Raw genomic sequence first — 14,076 nt, 5'->3', positions numbered from 1 at the left:
CACCATATAAGAGGCAGGTATTATTATTACTTGGAATGTTACAGCTAGAACCGGGCAAATAATGGACTCTTTAGTCTATCAGAGAAAGGCATAAAAAAAACCAATGGCTGGAAATTAAAACCAGACACATTCATGTTAGAAATAAGGCACGCATTTTTAACAACAACGATTAACCATTGGAACGAACTACTAAAGGAAATGGTGAATTCTCAATTCCTTGCTGTCTTCTGATCAAGACTGCCTGTCTTTCTAGAAGATATGTATTAGTCAAACAAGTGATTGGACTTGATAAGAGGGGAATCGGGTGAAATGCAGTGGCCTGTGTTAGACAGGAGTCAGACTAGGTGACCTAATGGTTCATTCTGGCCTTACAACCTAGAAATGAATATGAAAATCAGCACATGGGGAGGTGAACTATCTCTTTGTTGTCCCCCTGCCCTGTTTGTGAAAGAAATAACATTTTCCCACTGGCCACCTCTCCTGTCCTGAGTGGAAGAAGAAAACATTCCAGTTTACAGGGTGAATGGGGAGTTGGTGGGGCAGGAGAGAATAGTGAGGAAGTCAGGTGAGGGAGTCAGAGGTGTATGAGTGAGTAGCACTGTCATTTCCATTTCATCCAGAACCCTAGAGATCACTCACTATGCCAAAGATGGAGCATTATTCAACTAAAGGAGGAGGGGTGTGGGATTCAGGCAGCAGATACCTATTTGGGCTAGAGAGCTAGCAGGGAAGATATATTTGGGGGCTATGGTGCATTAGGTCAAGGAGGCAAGATTTTAGATCAGGAATCCAGTTAGATTAAGCTATCTTGTATAGCTTTTAGGGTTATTCTCATTGTTTTGATATATTCTGATTAATACAAGAGACTGGAGCATATTGTATATATCCTGCTTATTTCTTATGGGTAAATATTTCCATGTTGATTCTCTTCTGATATATAACTCCCCCTTGCAGCAATTCAAGACCTCAACCTTCACAACCCTGCCCTCCTCCCCCCTTGCAGTATTTCTCATTTTGTTCATTGTGGGATTTCCTTTGCCTACAGGAAAACAATTGGAATAAATTCTGGATGTGTACCAAGCCCTACATTGTGCACCATCAGCAAACAAAGTGCTTCAGTTGGCTTTAAATTAATCTACATAATAGATATGAAGCATTAGAGATTACCAGGATCTGAGGACATTCTCATATGAGGTGGAAATAGATGCCTGATGTGGTTTTATGACAATGCCTAAAAATGTTGGTTGTCTATGGTGTCATTTAAAAGTGGTGGCAGATATTCTGTGTAGAAACCTAAGCAATGTTTTTTTCTTTTCTGTGGTAGTGTTGGTGGTTTCCTAACTTTTAAACCAATCTTTTCCCTATTGCAGCTCAAGCTTATTCTATCTTCTTTGATTAGTAAGAATAACTTGGACAGTGACACACTTATTTATATTTAGTACCTTACACCATGAAAAGACCCAATGAAGTCAACAGAACTGCTTGAAAAGTAAGTTTCTGCTGAAAATGAGTGTGTGTGTTGCAATCTGGCCCTTATTTTTCAAAGCTATCTGATTTTTAATATATAATTTTCCCTGTAAGCTTTCCTGATTTATCTTATTTTCTAGACTCATTAGTTTTGTTGCTTTGCTTTCACTCTATAATTTGCCTGTCTCTATAAAATGTAGGCCTTGGTTTTAAAGGCATTACTCTGGCTGAGATGTAATAATCACCATTTATTTTATTAATAAACATTCGTAATTTTAGACGTAAATGGTGCCTAAAAATGTGCCTTAAAAAGTGCACTACTTTTAAAATTTAGAGCCAGGTGTGGGTTCTGAGCATTTTCAAACATCTAGTTTTTAATAATTTTGGGCAAGGATGTGTCTTAGTCCATGGCTGTTTAGTGCCCTGAGCCTACTTTTTAGGAACTACATACAAAATAAGGATAACTTATTAATTATTATTATTACGGGGATTGTCAAAGGAACTTAAATCCTAAATCCTATTGAAATTCAATCGAAATTGGGTTCCTAACTCCCTAAAACTAATTGAAATGCCTAGTGAAAGTTTTTATAGTGTAATGAATTATTAAAATCAGTTAAACAAAACTAACAGAATGTAATAGGCAGCTGGAGAAAGCCATATATTATCTTTAAATTAGAACTATTATAAAGAATATCTTGAACTTCATAGTGGGTTACATATTGATGAATTTACTGCAGAGGGGATGTGCAAATCAATTCTAAAAGAAAGCTGATCCAACTGAGTTAGTATTATGTTCATGCCATAGAGATAGAGACGATAGATAGAAAACGTTAGATACAGAGATAGAGATGTTAGATAAAAAAAAGGTTGCAACGTAATACTACTTGATGTCTTAGAATTTAGAATGTTAACACATAAGAGTTATAAAACAGAGAGCCACAACTCAATACGCTCTATGGAGAGCTAATTAAAAAAACAACACAGTATAAACCCTTCGCACTCCTAGCTTGAGGGCTAGGCATACACTTGCTACCCCCCACCCCACACAGAGCATATTTTAATGCTTTTTAAAATTGTTTAAAATATTTGAGAAATTGTGTTTAGTTCTACAGACCTGTAGCTGGTTAAAAAACTGGAAGAAAAAGTAGATGAGAATTTTTTTTGCTCAAAATTCTTGTTTATGATTTCTTTTTGACCAGCTCTAATTGAAAAGTTCATTTTCAAAGGCTTCCCTCTGGCTGGGGAGGAAACTTGATGATGGTGGTCAACTAGGACTGGCTGGGCAAGGAGACTTGGGTGAGAAGCCCCAGAGATACTGCAGGAATGTGAAATGAAAGATTGATGCAATGTTATGGAAGCGAAAGACGAAGGAATAGATCCATAGAAACCATAGGTTCCCACATTCTGACAACTTAGGGCTCTCAAGACCTAAATGCTGATCCTCCACAATAACCCACCTTCAATGGGTTCAAGACGGGATGTTTTTCTCCAATACATGATCTGTTTCTAAAAGATATGCAGTTCAACAGGAATTAATTCAGGGAAATTCTAGGGCCTGTGTTATGCAGGTCAGACTCGATCATAATGGTCCTTCTGGCCTTATAATCTATGTATTCTTTCCCCTCACATTTAGCCATTTCTGTTTGCTCACTGGGAGATTGGTTGCTCATGCAAACCCTGCTCTCCCTTCCATAACTAGAGACCTGATCTTGGCAAGTCCAACACAGTCACTCAGGAGATAGAGGGGTGGAAGACTTATTCCTCTCCCTACTCTCCTGGGTGGCTGCATTAGATCATGGTAAAGTCTAGTCCACATGGAATTTGGATGATTGCCTGGGGTGATCTCTCCATGATTTGAACCTGAGGATGCTTTATTTTACATCAGTCATTAAATACAGCTTGGACTTTTCTCCTAGACTTCACACCCCTTCCCCCAAATGTAATCCATTATGCCCACTTACTATCTCTGAATCCTATACAGGTACATTTTACACCTCAGAATCATCTATATCACCATATCCTGGTGTAGCAGCTTGTCTCTTCCCACACCTGCTCCTTCCCAACAACACCAACTCTGAATGTAGCCTATTGCTTGATGTCCTCTGATAGAAGTGACTGTATTAAACATCTTTTGTCCTCTCTTTCCCAGCATGCTATCAAGAGAAACAGGTCTGGGAGATTACTATTGTCTTGCAGTCAAGTAAAAAATGAAACAATAAAATCTGTCCTCCTGACACGACAAAGCAATGAGAAAATTAAATGTAAATTTGGTTTAGTTTAAAAAAAAAGCCCCATTGCATGCTATTACGCCAAAGAAACTGAAGTTTCGCCCACAATACAAAGAATTTCTCTGGCTGCTGAGAGCTTCTCAAAACTGATAGATTATATTGTATAAACAGAGCTATTTACAATCTCACTTCTACCTTTGAAAATTGCATTTTAATATCATGGTCCTATTTCTTTTTTTTATTGCAATTGTCTTTAGGTGCTTTGAATTGTTTCCCTGTCTTGTCCTGTTAACAAAGATATTTGCTGCTTCCCTCATGACATTAGCTCAGATTTAGGCTGGTCCATCCATGCTTTAAATGACTCCCCTTTCCGCTCTCCATTGTGGGCACCTATTTTTTGCACTGTTCTCTCTCTCCTGGGTGAAAAAGTTTGGTTGGCATAAGCCCAAGAATGTTGGCATGCTCATCCAAACTTAGCCACACTTTTTTGTTTTCTCCTCACCTTCTCTTCCTCCCAACATCAGTCTGTCAATACCATGCTCTTCATCTTACAATATTATTTGGGTGCCTTATCTAGCAGATCTTTCTCTTTCCCTAAGATGGCTTCTCCCTCTCTCCTAAGTGCACTGTTCTCTCAGACTGATTCCTGACACTTCTGAACCTAGTCAGGCTTATGTTGTGTTCTGTTTCCAATGCTACTCTCTCTCCTCTCTTGTCATTTTTCACTCCTCCCTACCTAATCCAGGGTCTAGTCTGTCCCAACAGACCTCCCGTACTTCCCACACACACCTTTGTTAATACAGTGCACAGAATCCACTGTGTTGTCTCAGCAGGTTTGGCAGTCTACACAAGGCTCAGGGTAGCTTCTATTCTCTAACTATTATCGGTGGGGAGTTCTGTGTAAAAACTAATAGTACAACATAACCCATAGTATTAGTGAAATTCTTACCCTGGCTGATACATAATACAGAGGTCTCCAGTTTAGCCCCTTATCTGGCTATCCTATATAACTCCTGCTGGTAACATGGTGGTGGCAAGGCCTTGAGCCCTGCCTTCTGACACAACCTGTTGAAACTGAAAGTGAAAAGCAAACATTTCCAGTGCAAAGCTCGCATTTCACTCTCTCCTTGAAGACTCTCCGCAGCTTTTGTTCTTTTGGAAATTAGTATCAGCATGGATTCCAGTTAAGTGATTCTTCATTGCTTATGCTCTCATTTATTTGGTTTTTTTTTAAACTAAGTGGGCTTAAAGATGCCCCATAATTATCATTTTCCTCACCCCCACACATTCTAGTTCAAGCCTGTCCATTTTCTATGCTGAAAGGCTGTAAAACGTGAAAAATATACCTGTTTCCAATTATTTCAGTTTTCACAAGCATGTTTCTAAGCAACAGGATACATCTAATGCTTGTGATTAAACTGAAGGGTAAAAGGAGTAAACAGGTTTGTACTCCTTAGATGTCCAAATAGGTGCTGAAACACTCATCTATTAATAATGGTATATTAAGAGTCTCTGGTGGCCATACTGTAATTAGAAGTCTGTCAACATTTCTATTAGAGTCTCAGGAGTTTGTAAGACAGCCAGTGCTAGGAGCATAGGGCTGGAAATATATGCAGCATGACAACCATAATTAGTTTTTATTTTAAATTAAAAAAAACAGTGCAAATGAGCTATTTCTGAAGGTTGAGAGTGATTAGAAAGATTGTCATCAACATGCAATGCAATTGGCAAGACTAATATAAAATTAAATGTCTTGATTTAAATAGGAAGCTGGATTTTGAAAGGCCTGAATAACATTTGTAACTGCATAACAAGAACAGCACCTTTTTTGGACACCTCCCCTCCAAATCTGTTCAATGCTCTCTCTTCTGTTGCAGCCTGCCACATTTACATGGACACACAAAGCTATATACTCGTGTAAACACTAGCTGGCTTGTTTGAATCTGAAGTAAGGTGATCCCTGAAGTGCTGAGGTTGTGATTCCAATATCTTGGGCATGATTCTCCCCCAGGATACAGGTAATCCCATTCTCTTTCTCTAGGCCAGGAGGCAAATCAAGATGAGGATCATATATTAAGTTACTGGTGGGAGAATGGATCCTCTTTTTGCTTTCCGTAGTTAATGTAGATTAGTAGCTCTGCCAGGAATGGACCTGCTTTGGAAACGTGCCATAAAGAAATGCACTGAGGTGATACCTGAGTTGCTGTTAGTTGGTGTTACAAGAGTTCTCTGTATAGGCCAATATTTATATGAGCATATATAGAGACAGATAATACTTATACATACATCATTTTCTGGCATATAAGAATAAGGTCTGCAGTACTCTTTATATGCCTGGGAGGGCATCAGGCTAAGGGAGCAGCCCCTGACAGAAAAGCCCCACTGCCTTGTGGGTGAATTCAGGAGAATGTAAGACTATGAGAGTAAACTCAAATGGAAAATCTGGAGTGGAGCCCCTAAGGCGGTCAGGTACTAACATTTTAGTATCTTTCTGGCAATTCCTGCAGCAGATTGGGTACCAGATGTATTGGTTATTCCTCTCCTCTGGACTTTATCAGTGATGCCTAAAGGGGGGATCTGATACATGGGCAACTCAGGACCTCCATATTATCCGCCCAGGCTTGTGCCCTGGAGAGGTATTCCAGCTTTGCCTTCAGTGTTGACACAACACGGGAGGCAACAGTCACTGGTTTTAAGCCCTTACTCGACTGGCATATAGTTGAGCGCCAGGGGCTGTCTCCAAGGGTGGGAGAGATCCTTGTATCTCACTGGACAACTACTGCCCACCATATAGCTGGGCAGCCCCCAGAAAATGTATTGTCCCACCACAGCTTGCTTGCCTGGTACTTAGAGTTTTATAACCTGACAAGTGGACAGTAATCAATGCACCAGGCAAATTAAGCAAGAGAAAGAAAACATCCTTAAAGATAGGGTGCTGGAACATTAGCACCGTGACAAATGGATTATCTGAGGACCTACAACAAATCAATGATGCACCTAAAACTGCTGTGATCAATGATGAGTTGAAATGACTCAATGTTGATATTGCATTCCTAACCAAGAATGGCTAACCAACAGCTAGCATCAAGCGGATCTCTTAGGGAAAAACACTACACATTTTTCTGGCAGGGGAAAGCATTGAACAAAACGCGAGAGCACGGAGTGGGATTTGCCATTAAGAACTCATTTTTGGGGATGACTGAGCCATCTACAAATGGATCAGAGAGAATTTTTGCACTATGCTTGTTCTCACCTGAGGGGCCAGTCAACCTCGTGAATGTGTATACCCCAACATTCTCCTCATCTTCTCACATCAAGGACCAGTTTTATGACCAGTTGAATACCACCATCAGCAGGATTTCGGAACAGGAATATTTTTTCCTACTAGGGGACTTTAATGCAAGAGTGGGAGCTGATCATGACACATGGACCAACTGTCTCGGTCAATACAGAACTAGTAAGATGAATGGAAATGGTCAGAGATTGCTAGAATTTTGTTCCTACTCCGACCTTTGTGACAGACAATACTTTGTTATACAACAAGGTCAGACTTAAACCAAAGAAAATACACAGATCTAAAGCAAAAGAACATCCTCCTATTTACATCACTACCACAGCAGACCAAGAAAAGTCACAGCAGTACAAGAACATATTAGAACAAGCCCTTGACACCAGTGTTTATGCCACAAGCACCCAGCTAAAGTGGCATCAACTGAAGAACACAATCTATGACACACTGTCAGTCTTTGGGAAGAAGGAAAACAAGACTAACAACTGCTTTGATGCATATTCCAGTGAGATGACATCAGTCACTGTAAAGCCCAAATCATTTATGAGACACCCAAATAAAAAAAACTTACAAATGTTGAGAACGGCAAAAACCAAGGTACATGATACTGGCAACATCAGAAACATGTATGATGGGATCAAGAAAGCCTTGTGTCCAACATCAAAGAAAACAGCCCCACTGAAATCAACAGGGGAAACAATCAACAACTGAACCAAGCAAATGGATTGCTAGGTAGAACACTATTTTGAGCTTTACTTTTGTGAAAATATTGTTACGGTCGCAGCCATAAATGCCATCGAAAGCCTGCCTGTTATGAACCAACTTGACGATGAACCAACTGTCAAGGAACTTAGCCTTGGTATAGGTGGCCTTCCCAGTGGAAAGGCCCCTGGAAAAGACTGCATACCATGAGAGGTCATAAAATGAGGAAAATCTATCCTACTGCAACACCCTTTATGAATTGCTCTGTCCGTGCTGGAAAGTAGGCAAAGTACCACAAGAAACACCAACATCATCACTCTCTATAAAAACATGGGTGATAGGAGTGACTGTAACAACTATTGTGGCATTTCCTTTCTTAGCATCATAGGAAAAGCCTTTGCCTGAGCTGACCTAAATAGACTTCAGACCCTGGCAGACAGAATTTATCCTGAATCACAGTGCGGCTTCAGAGCTGGAAGATCTACTATTGATGTGATCTTCTTGCTGAGAAAACTACAAGAGAAATGCAGAGAACAAAAAAAGCCCCTTTACATAGCAGTTATTGATATTACAAAGGCTTTTGACCTTGTCAGTAGAAGAAGACTATTTGTGCTTCTAGAAAAGGTTGGATGTCCCCCCAAGCTCTTAACCATGATTTTGGTCATTTCATGAAAACATGTATGGCACGGTCCAATGTGAAGGCTCTATCTCCGAGGCTTTCCAGATTCGTAGTAGGGTCAAGCAAGGCTGTGTACATGCCCCAACTCTGTTCAGGATCTTCTTCTCCTTGCTACTGAAACAAGCTTCTGATTCCCCAACTGAGGGAATCTACTTGCACACAAGATCTGATGGAAAACTGTTCAATCTTGCAAGACTTAGGTCTAAAACCAAGACTCAGGAGGTCTTTATCCAACACCTCCTCTTCACTGATGATGCAGCAGTGACAACCCACACAGAAGCCCATCTCCAAAATCTCATGGACAGTTTTTCTAAAAGCTGCCAAGATTTTGGGCTTACTATAAGATTAAAAAAGATTAATATAATGTGCCAACAAGTTGAAGAAGCACCCTCCATCAACATCAATAATTATGGATTTGAAGTAGTGAATGAGTTCACATACCTGGGGTCCACTAAACACAGACAACCTTTCGTTTGAAATGGAACTCAACATATACATCGGAAAAGCTGCCACAACAATATCTAGATTGAGCAAGAGGGTATGGCAAAACAATAAGCTAACAGAACACACAAATATCTGTGTGTATCATGCATGTGTTATCAGTACACTTTTGTACCAGCGTGAGACTTGGACTTTATATTGGTATCAGGAAAAAAAGCTCAATAGCTTTCAAATGCTTTGTCTTTATCCAATTTTTGAAACCTCCTAGAGCACAGAGTCACCAGCACTGAGGTGCTCAAGTGGGTCAGCATACCCAGCAAGCAAACACTCCTTAAACAGAGACACCCCTGCTGGCTTGAGCGTGTGTGCCGAATGAATGATGGATGCATCCTAAAGGGCATCCTCTAGGGCAAACTGGCAACTGGAAAAAGACCTAAAGGATGCCCAAAATTGTGTTTCAAGGATGTGTGCAAGAAAGACCTCGAAGAAATGGACATGGATATGGATAACTGGGAAGATCACACTCAGGACCACAACCTTTGGAAACCAGAGCTCAGTAAAGGTCTCCAAAGCTATAAGAGGAAGCAGTCCAGCTTAGAAGAGGAGAAAAGAACTCGCAGAAGATAGAGCCCAAAGGGTTGAAACACCACCTTTAAATGTGACAAATGCATCAGAGATTTTCTCTCCCGAGTGGATCTCTTCAGCGACAGCCACAGCTGCCATAAAACCAACTGAACAAATGTATTACCTCTCAAGGGCGCATGGTCTCTCGAGACCAAACAATGACTACTACTACTATTTATAAGTCTGTAGGTTCAATAAAGTAGTTACACTAGAAACAGTTTCCTGACTGGAGTTCTTAACAGGTGTGTTATTAAAGAAGAAGGTGGCCTACTTTAGCTTACACATTCTTAGTTACACATTCTCCTGTCAGTTTTTTTTCTTGATTCATTCCTCTCATCTGACTCCCCAGTGCATGAGTTACCCCAGTTTATACACCCTTAAACTCCCTAACACTCACTGAAATAAATTCAGGGTTGACGTGTGAGAGAATCTAGAAGTTATAAATTGATAAATATGTATGAATCAAAGTCTAGAAGTGTCTAAGTAAATCTAAAGGAGATTTATTACCATGATAGTGTATTATACATGTGAGGAGGTGGTGATGGAAGGTGATATAGATGGCACAAAAGTACACTCCTTCTAGATTTGTCAAGATTTGTTTAGATTTACTCTTTATTTAGTCCTGAAAATAAACTTCCTTGAAACGCAATCAATCAAAAGCAATAAATTCACTATGTATTTCACACTATTTACAAGGCCAAAACTCAAGGCCCTTATTATTTTGCATTGGAGTTGTCATGCTCAAAGTCTGCTCAGTCTCAGCTTTTAGGTACAGTTTTTTTTTCAGAGGGGAAAGGATGGAAAAGAGTTTAAATCCAAAGGACTCCTTTTTTGATTCTGCAATCATTGAGAGTAGAGAAACGCGCTGAGACATTATTTCAAGCCATTAATTATACTTCATTTAGGATTACAAACTTGACAGGTTCAATTGTGCACAGTTATATTATTAAAGCTATATTTAATAACAGCAGACAGGGCACTGGATGCATTTGCCATGTGAGGGAGGGGGGAGAACCAAACAACATGGAAAAAAGATGACCCTTCACCTTAGGCTGTTTGGAGTTTCACAACATACTCAGAGGTCAAATGAATAGATTGTAACAAATCATGAGGAATATTGCTTGGTCAATTTTCCATAGGAAATCTTCTGATAGGCATGGAGTGAGCTCTGTTAAAGTCACATATGCTGAATAGACCCCTCGGGTAAATAAAATCAACCAAACACTTTCAAAATTGAGCCAACAGTCCAAGGATGGTGTATAGAATAAGATGTCCATTGTTTCACAGCTGGATGCTTTCTCAAGAGGGCACACATTTAATAAATGAAAACTCTTTTAAAGGCAAGCAATTTCTTATTAAAAATTGACCTGTGGGAGATGAAAAGGAGCAAGTGGGAGCTTGTGCTGGCAGAAGTGAAAGGTTGGCAGCATGTGTAATTGCTGGGAGTGAGAGACCCTGGAGCTCTTGAATGTTTCTAGGGCTGGGGGAGGCTTCCCACATCCTGCCATGACTTCCATCTGCACCTGCTGCCCCTGTTCCCCAGCCTGTCCCCTTCTGCTATGCCCTCTCTTCTCCTCTTTCCTTTCCCCAGCCAGTGCTCCTGTTCCTCCCCAAATCTGCCCATTCCCCCAGCATGTACCTATGTCCATTCTGTTCCTCGTGCCCTAGTCAGAGTGTTGCTGGTTCCACCAGCTGTGACACCTCCACCTCCTGCCAGCTCCCCTTTCTTATCCTCTTGTAGTCTCAGATCACATTACTCCCTGATTCCCTATTCTACTAACAATACCACCCTCGACAGCCCACTTGTGCACTTCTCCCACAACCATCGTCATGCTTCGTCCTACACTGCCTAATGAGCATGGAATATCCTTCCTGGACTAAGCCACAAGGCCACTCCCCTTGGTTCTGGCCATTATTGCTGAGTTGCCTACATGTAATCAGCCAACTACTTTGAGAGGCAGTCAGGGTTAGTTATTTAACCCTTTGCTTGTAAGACAGTAAACTCTCTAAGAAAATGCAGGACATGGCAAAATTAAAACTCCAAACTATGCTGCTGTTAAGGATCATTTGAGGCTTCCCAAAATGAATGCTGATGGCCCCTGATCCCAAGCTCTGATAGGTCCATGTGGTTTTGCATAAACTTCCAGACTGCTACTTTTAAGGAGCTCAGATCATCATCAAGACCTACGTCTAACTAATGCAGCAAACTACAACGTGGCTTAACTACCATTGATCTGCCATCCCCCAAAGAAGCCAAGAGACTAATTCCAGACTGTCTTCAGGGAAGGTGACTGTACTGTGCATCAGTAGCTTGGAAACTGCCCAGGAAGTTCTGAGGGCACAGGAGACTGTGGAAAGCAGAAGGCAGACTGAGGGCAGAATGATAACAAATAAAACATCACCACCACATACGAGTACAGCCACTTAATGCAGCACACAGACAGAAGGGTCTAAGATGGAGATGATGCCTGATTGCATGACAGAAGAATTATTTTGTTTCTTAATCACCACTATCCACAACTTCCTGATCACACATCCACTTTGTGTCCTCAAAACAGTTCCTTGAGATAGATCTGCTCACTACAGCCAATGTTTGCTACTCCCAGTGACTTTAATTGTAAGTTACTGAGTGGGCGGGGGTTACTTCTATCAGCAGCATTTTGGATATGCTCATGAAAGAGAGCCAGTGTACTGGTTGGATTTGTGTAGCTGTCCTCTGTTTACATGTCATTACATAAACAGAAATCTAAATTGATACAATGTCATATAGAGGAGGATCGAAGAAGCTGTAAATTACAGTAACTTAGATTCCCTTAGGGTCAAATTCAAAGGGGAAACTAATCTGTGTCTGTCCATTATAACTGACCAAGACTAATCTCTGCTCTTAGTCCTTAGGTTCTGCCAGAATTGGCAATGGGAGTCACTACTGCAGATCATTTTATAGTTTTATTTATCTGAATATACCATAAAAGATTAGCTCTCAAAGAAATGCTTACTGTTAGCTGTGGTGCACAGAAGATGACTATGTATAGTATTTCTATGTAAAATATGAACAAAATCTTCAGCATAGTTTGTAACAATTTATTTGACATTTGAGTATGTTGTGAAACTCAAAACTGTCTGGGTGTAGGGTAAAAGAATCAAGAAGGCCATCATTCTTGCATATCAACTTCTATTCCCTCCACACTATTTTTAGAAGGTAAGCAAATCCCCAATATAGTTTATTCTACCTAAATCCCACACTGATTTATTTTATGCATATTTATTTGTATTTCAGCAGCACCCAGAAATCCCAACCAAATGTGAGAGCCTCACAGTGCTGTACAAAATATATACTTCTTATATACACATTTAAAAACTTAAAACCTGGTACAAAACTATAAAACTTCTGTGCTAACATCCTAGGACATCATTTCACTTGGCATAATTATGAAAACTTTTACCTTTTATAGACATTTTGACGTACAGTAAAATTAATAGCCATATAAGGCAAATCCCATTGTAGCTCATCACAGGTGAACACATGATGTTATCCTATGTCACACTTAGCAGCTCGTTTATTTGCAGCCAGTGCTGCCAGCTCAGCTCACAAGCTCAGAAACATATCACCAAAGACAGGTTGGCTGCCTCAAAATAGAGGTGCTGCTCCAGCTGCCAAGAGCTTGCAAGCCAAAACCATAACAAGAAATGGCAAGATACAAACACAGCAGGAGCAAAAGCAGGAATTGTCGCTGGAGGCAGCCCAGGGGAAGTCGTGGAGGAAGCTATAGAAGAAGGAGAAGGAAGAGCTATGGTAGAAGGAGGAGAAGTAAAGGCTTTAATAATAAAAATGTCTCATGTATAAATATATTTCATGTATATATTAATAAATTCACTACATTATTGTAATATATAATTTTATTTCTAAGACAAATTAGAAAAAATGCATCTCTTTAACAAGAACTAGACCCATGAATTAACAGCCAGCTATACTTATTTCTAGGACGCAGATATCGATCAAGGAGGAGGAGAAGTAGGAAGAGCAGTAGGAGAGGGAGGAGAAGGAGGAGGCGTAGAAGTTATTAAATTCCAGATGACTTCCTGTTCTCCTGTGCTCATAAATTTGAAAGTCATCAACCATTGTCTTCAACTTCTGCTCATCAAAAACAAAAAATAAAAAAAAATCCTGCCATCAAAACCTTAGCGATGACCACCCAAGATGCAAGCAGCCTGCTACAGTTTGAACAATGCCACCTGTCAATAAACTTGTGAAACTTCATTTCTGTGTTACCCAGTTATTGGATTATTGTTTTATGGACAGGTTTTTTAAATACTGAATGTGTACACCTGTCAATACAAGTTGTTAGTAACAGAATAGGAGTCAAAGGGAATAGTCATGGGGAAAAGGCCTACTATTACTGATGAAGACATTGGCAAAAAGATAGAAAATATGGACTAGGAATTTTCTTCATGGTAAAAGGTTTACAGTTAATGTCAAAAGGCACCAACTGTGTAGGGGCATTAGGAGTAGTGTTTAATATGTTGATCTGAAAAAGATGAATGAATGGTAATGTGGGAAAATTTGCTGATTACATCTTTTGGGGATAGTCAAAAATGGAGAAGATTAAAGAGCTCCAGTGGTATGTGTTGTAGTGTTCACAAGAAGC

The 14,076-nt window shown here is 40.1% G+C and overlaps 1 long non-coding RNA gene across 4 annotated transcripts in view; it reads left to right on the top strand.

Annotated features, from left to right (window-relative positions):
• The window catches only part of LOC137159179 (uncharacterized), a 43,024-nt gene extending 29,336 nt beyond the window's left edge, over window positions 1–13,688 (top strand). For all 4 annotated transcript variants that reach the window (XR_010921570.1, XR_010921567.1, XR_010921568.1 and 1 more), the window contains exons 3-5: window positions 1,371–1,489; window positions 5,573–5,713; window positions 13,413–13,688. This is a non-coding gene — a long non-coding RNA (uncharacterized lncRNA). The remainder of the gene's footprint in view (window positions 1–1,370; window positions 1,490–5,572; window positions 5,714–13,412) is intronic.
• The last annotated feature ends 388 nt before the right edge of the window (window positions 13,689–14,076 follow it).

This window comes from Emydura macquarii, unplaced genomic scaffold (genome assembly GCF_026122565.2).
Source record: "Emydura macquarii macquarii isolate MOO-44397 ecotype Brisbane River unplaced genomic scaffold, CSIRO-AGI_Emac_v2 contig_1790, whole genome shotgun sequence".
Lineage (NCBI taxonomy): Eukaryota > Metazoa > Chordata > Testudines > Chelidae > Emydura > Emydura macquarii.
This window is presented reverse-complemented; position numbering and strand designations above follow the sequence as displayed.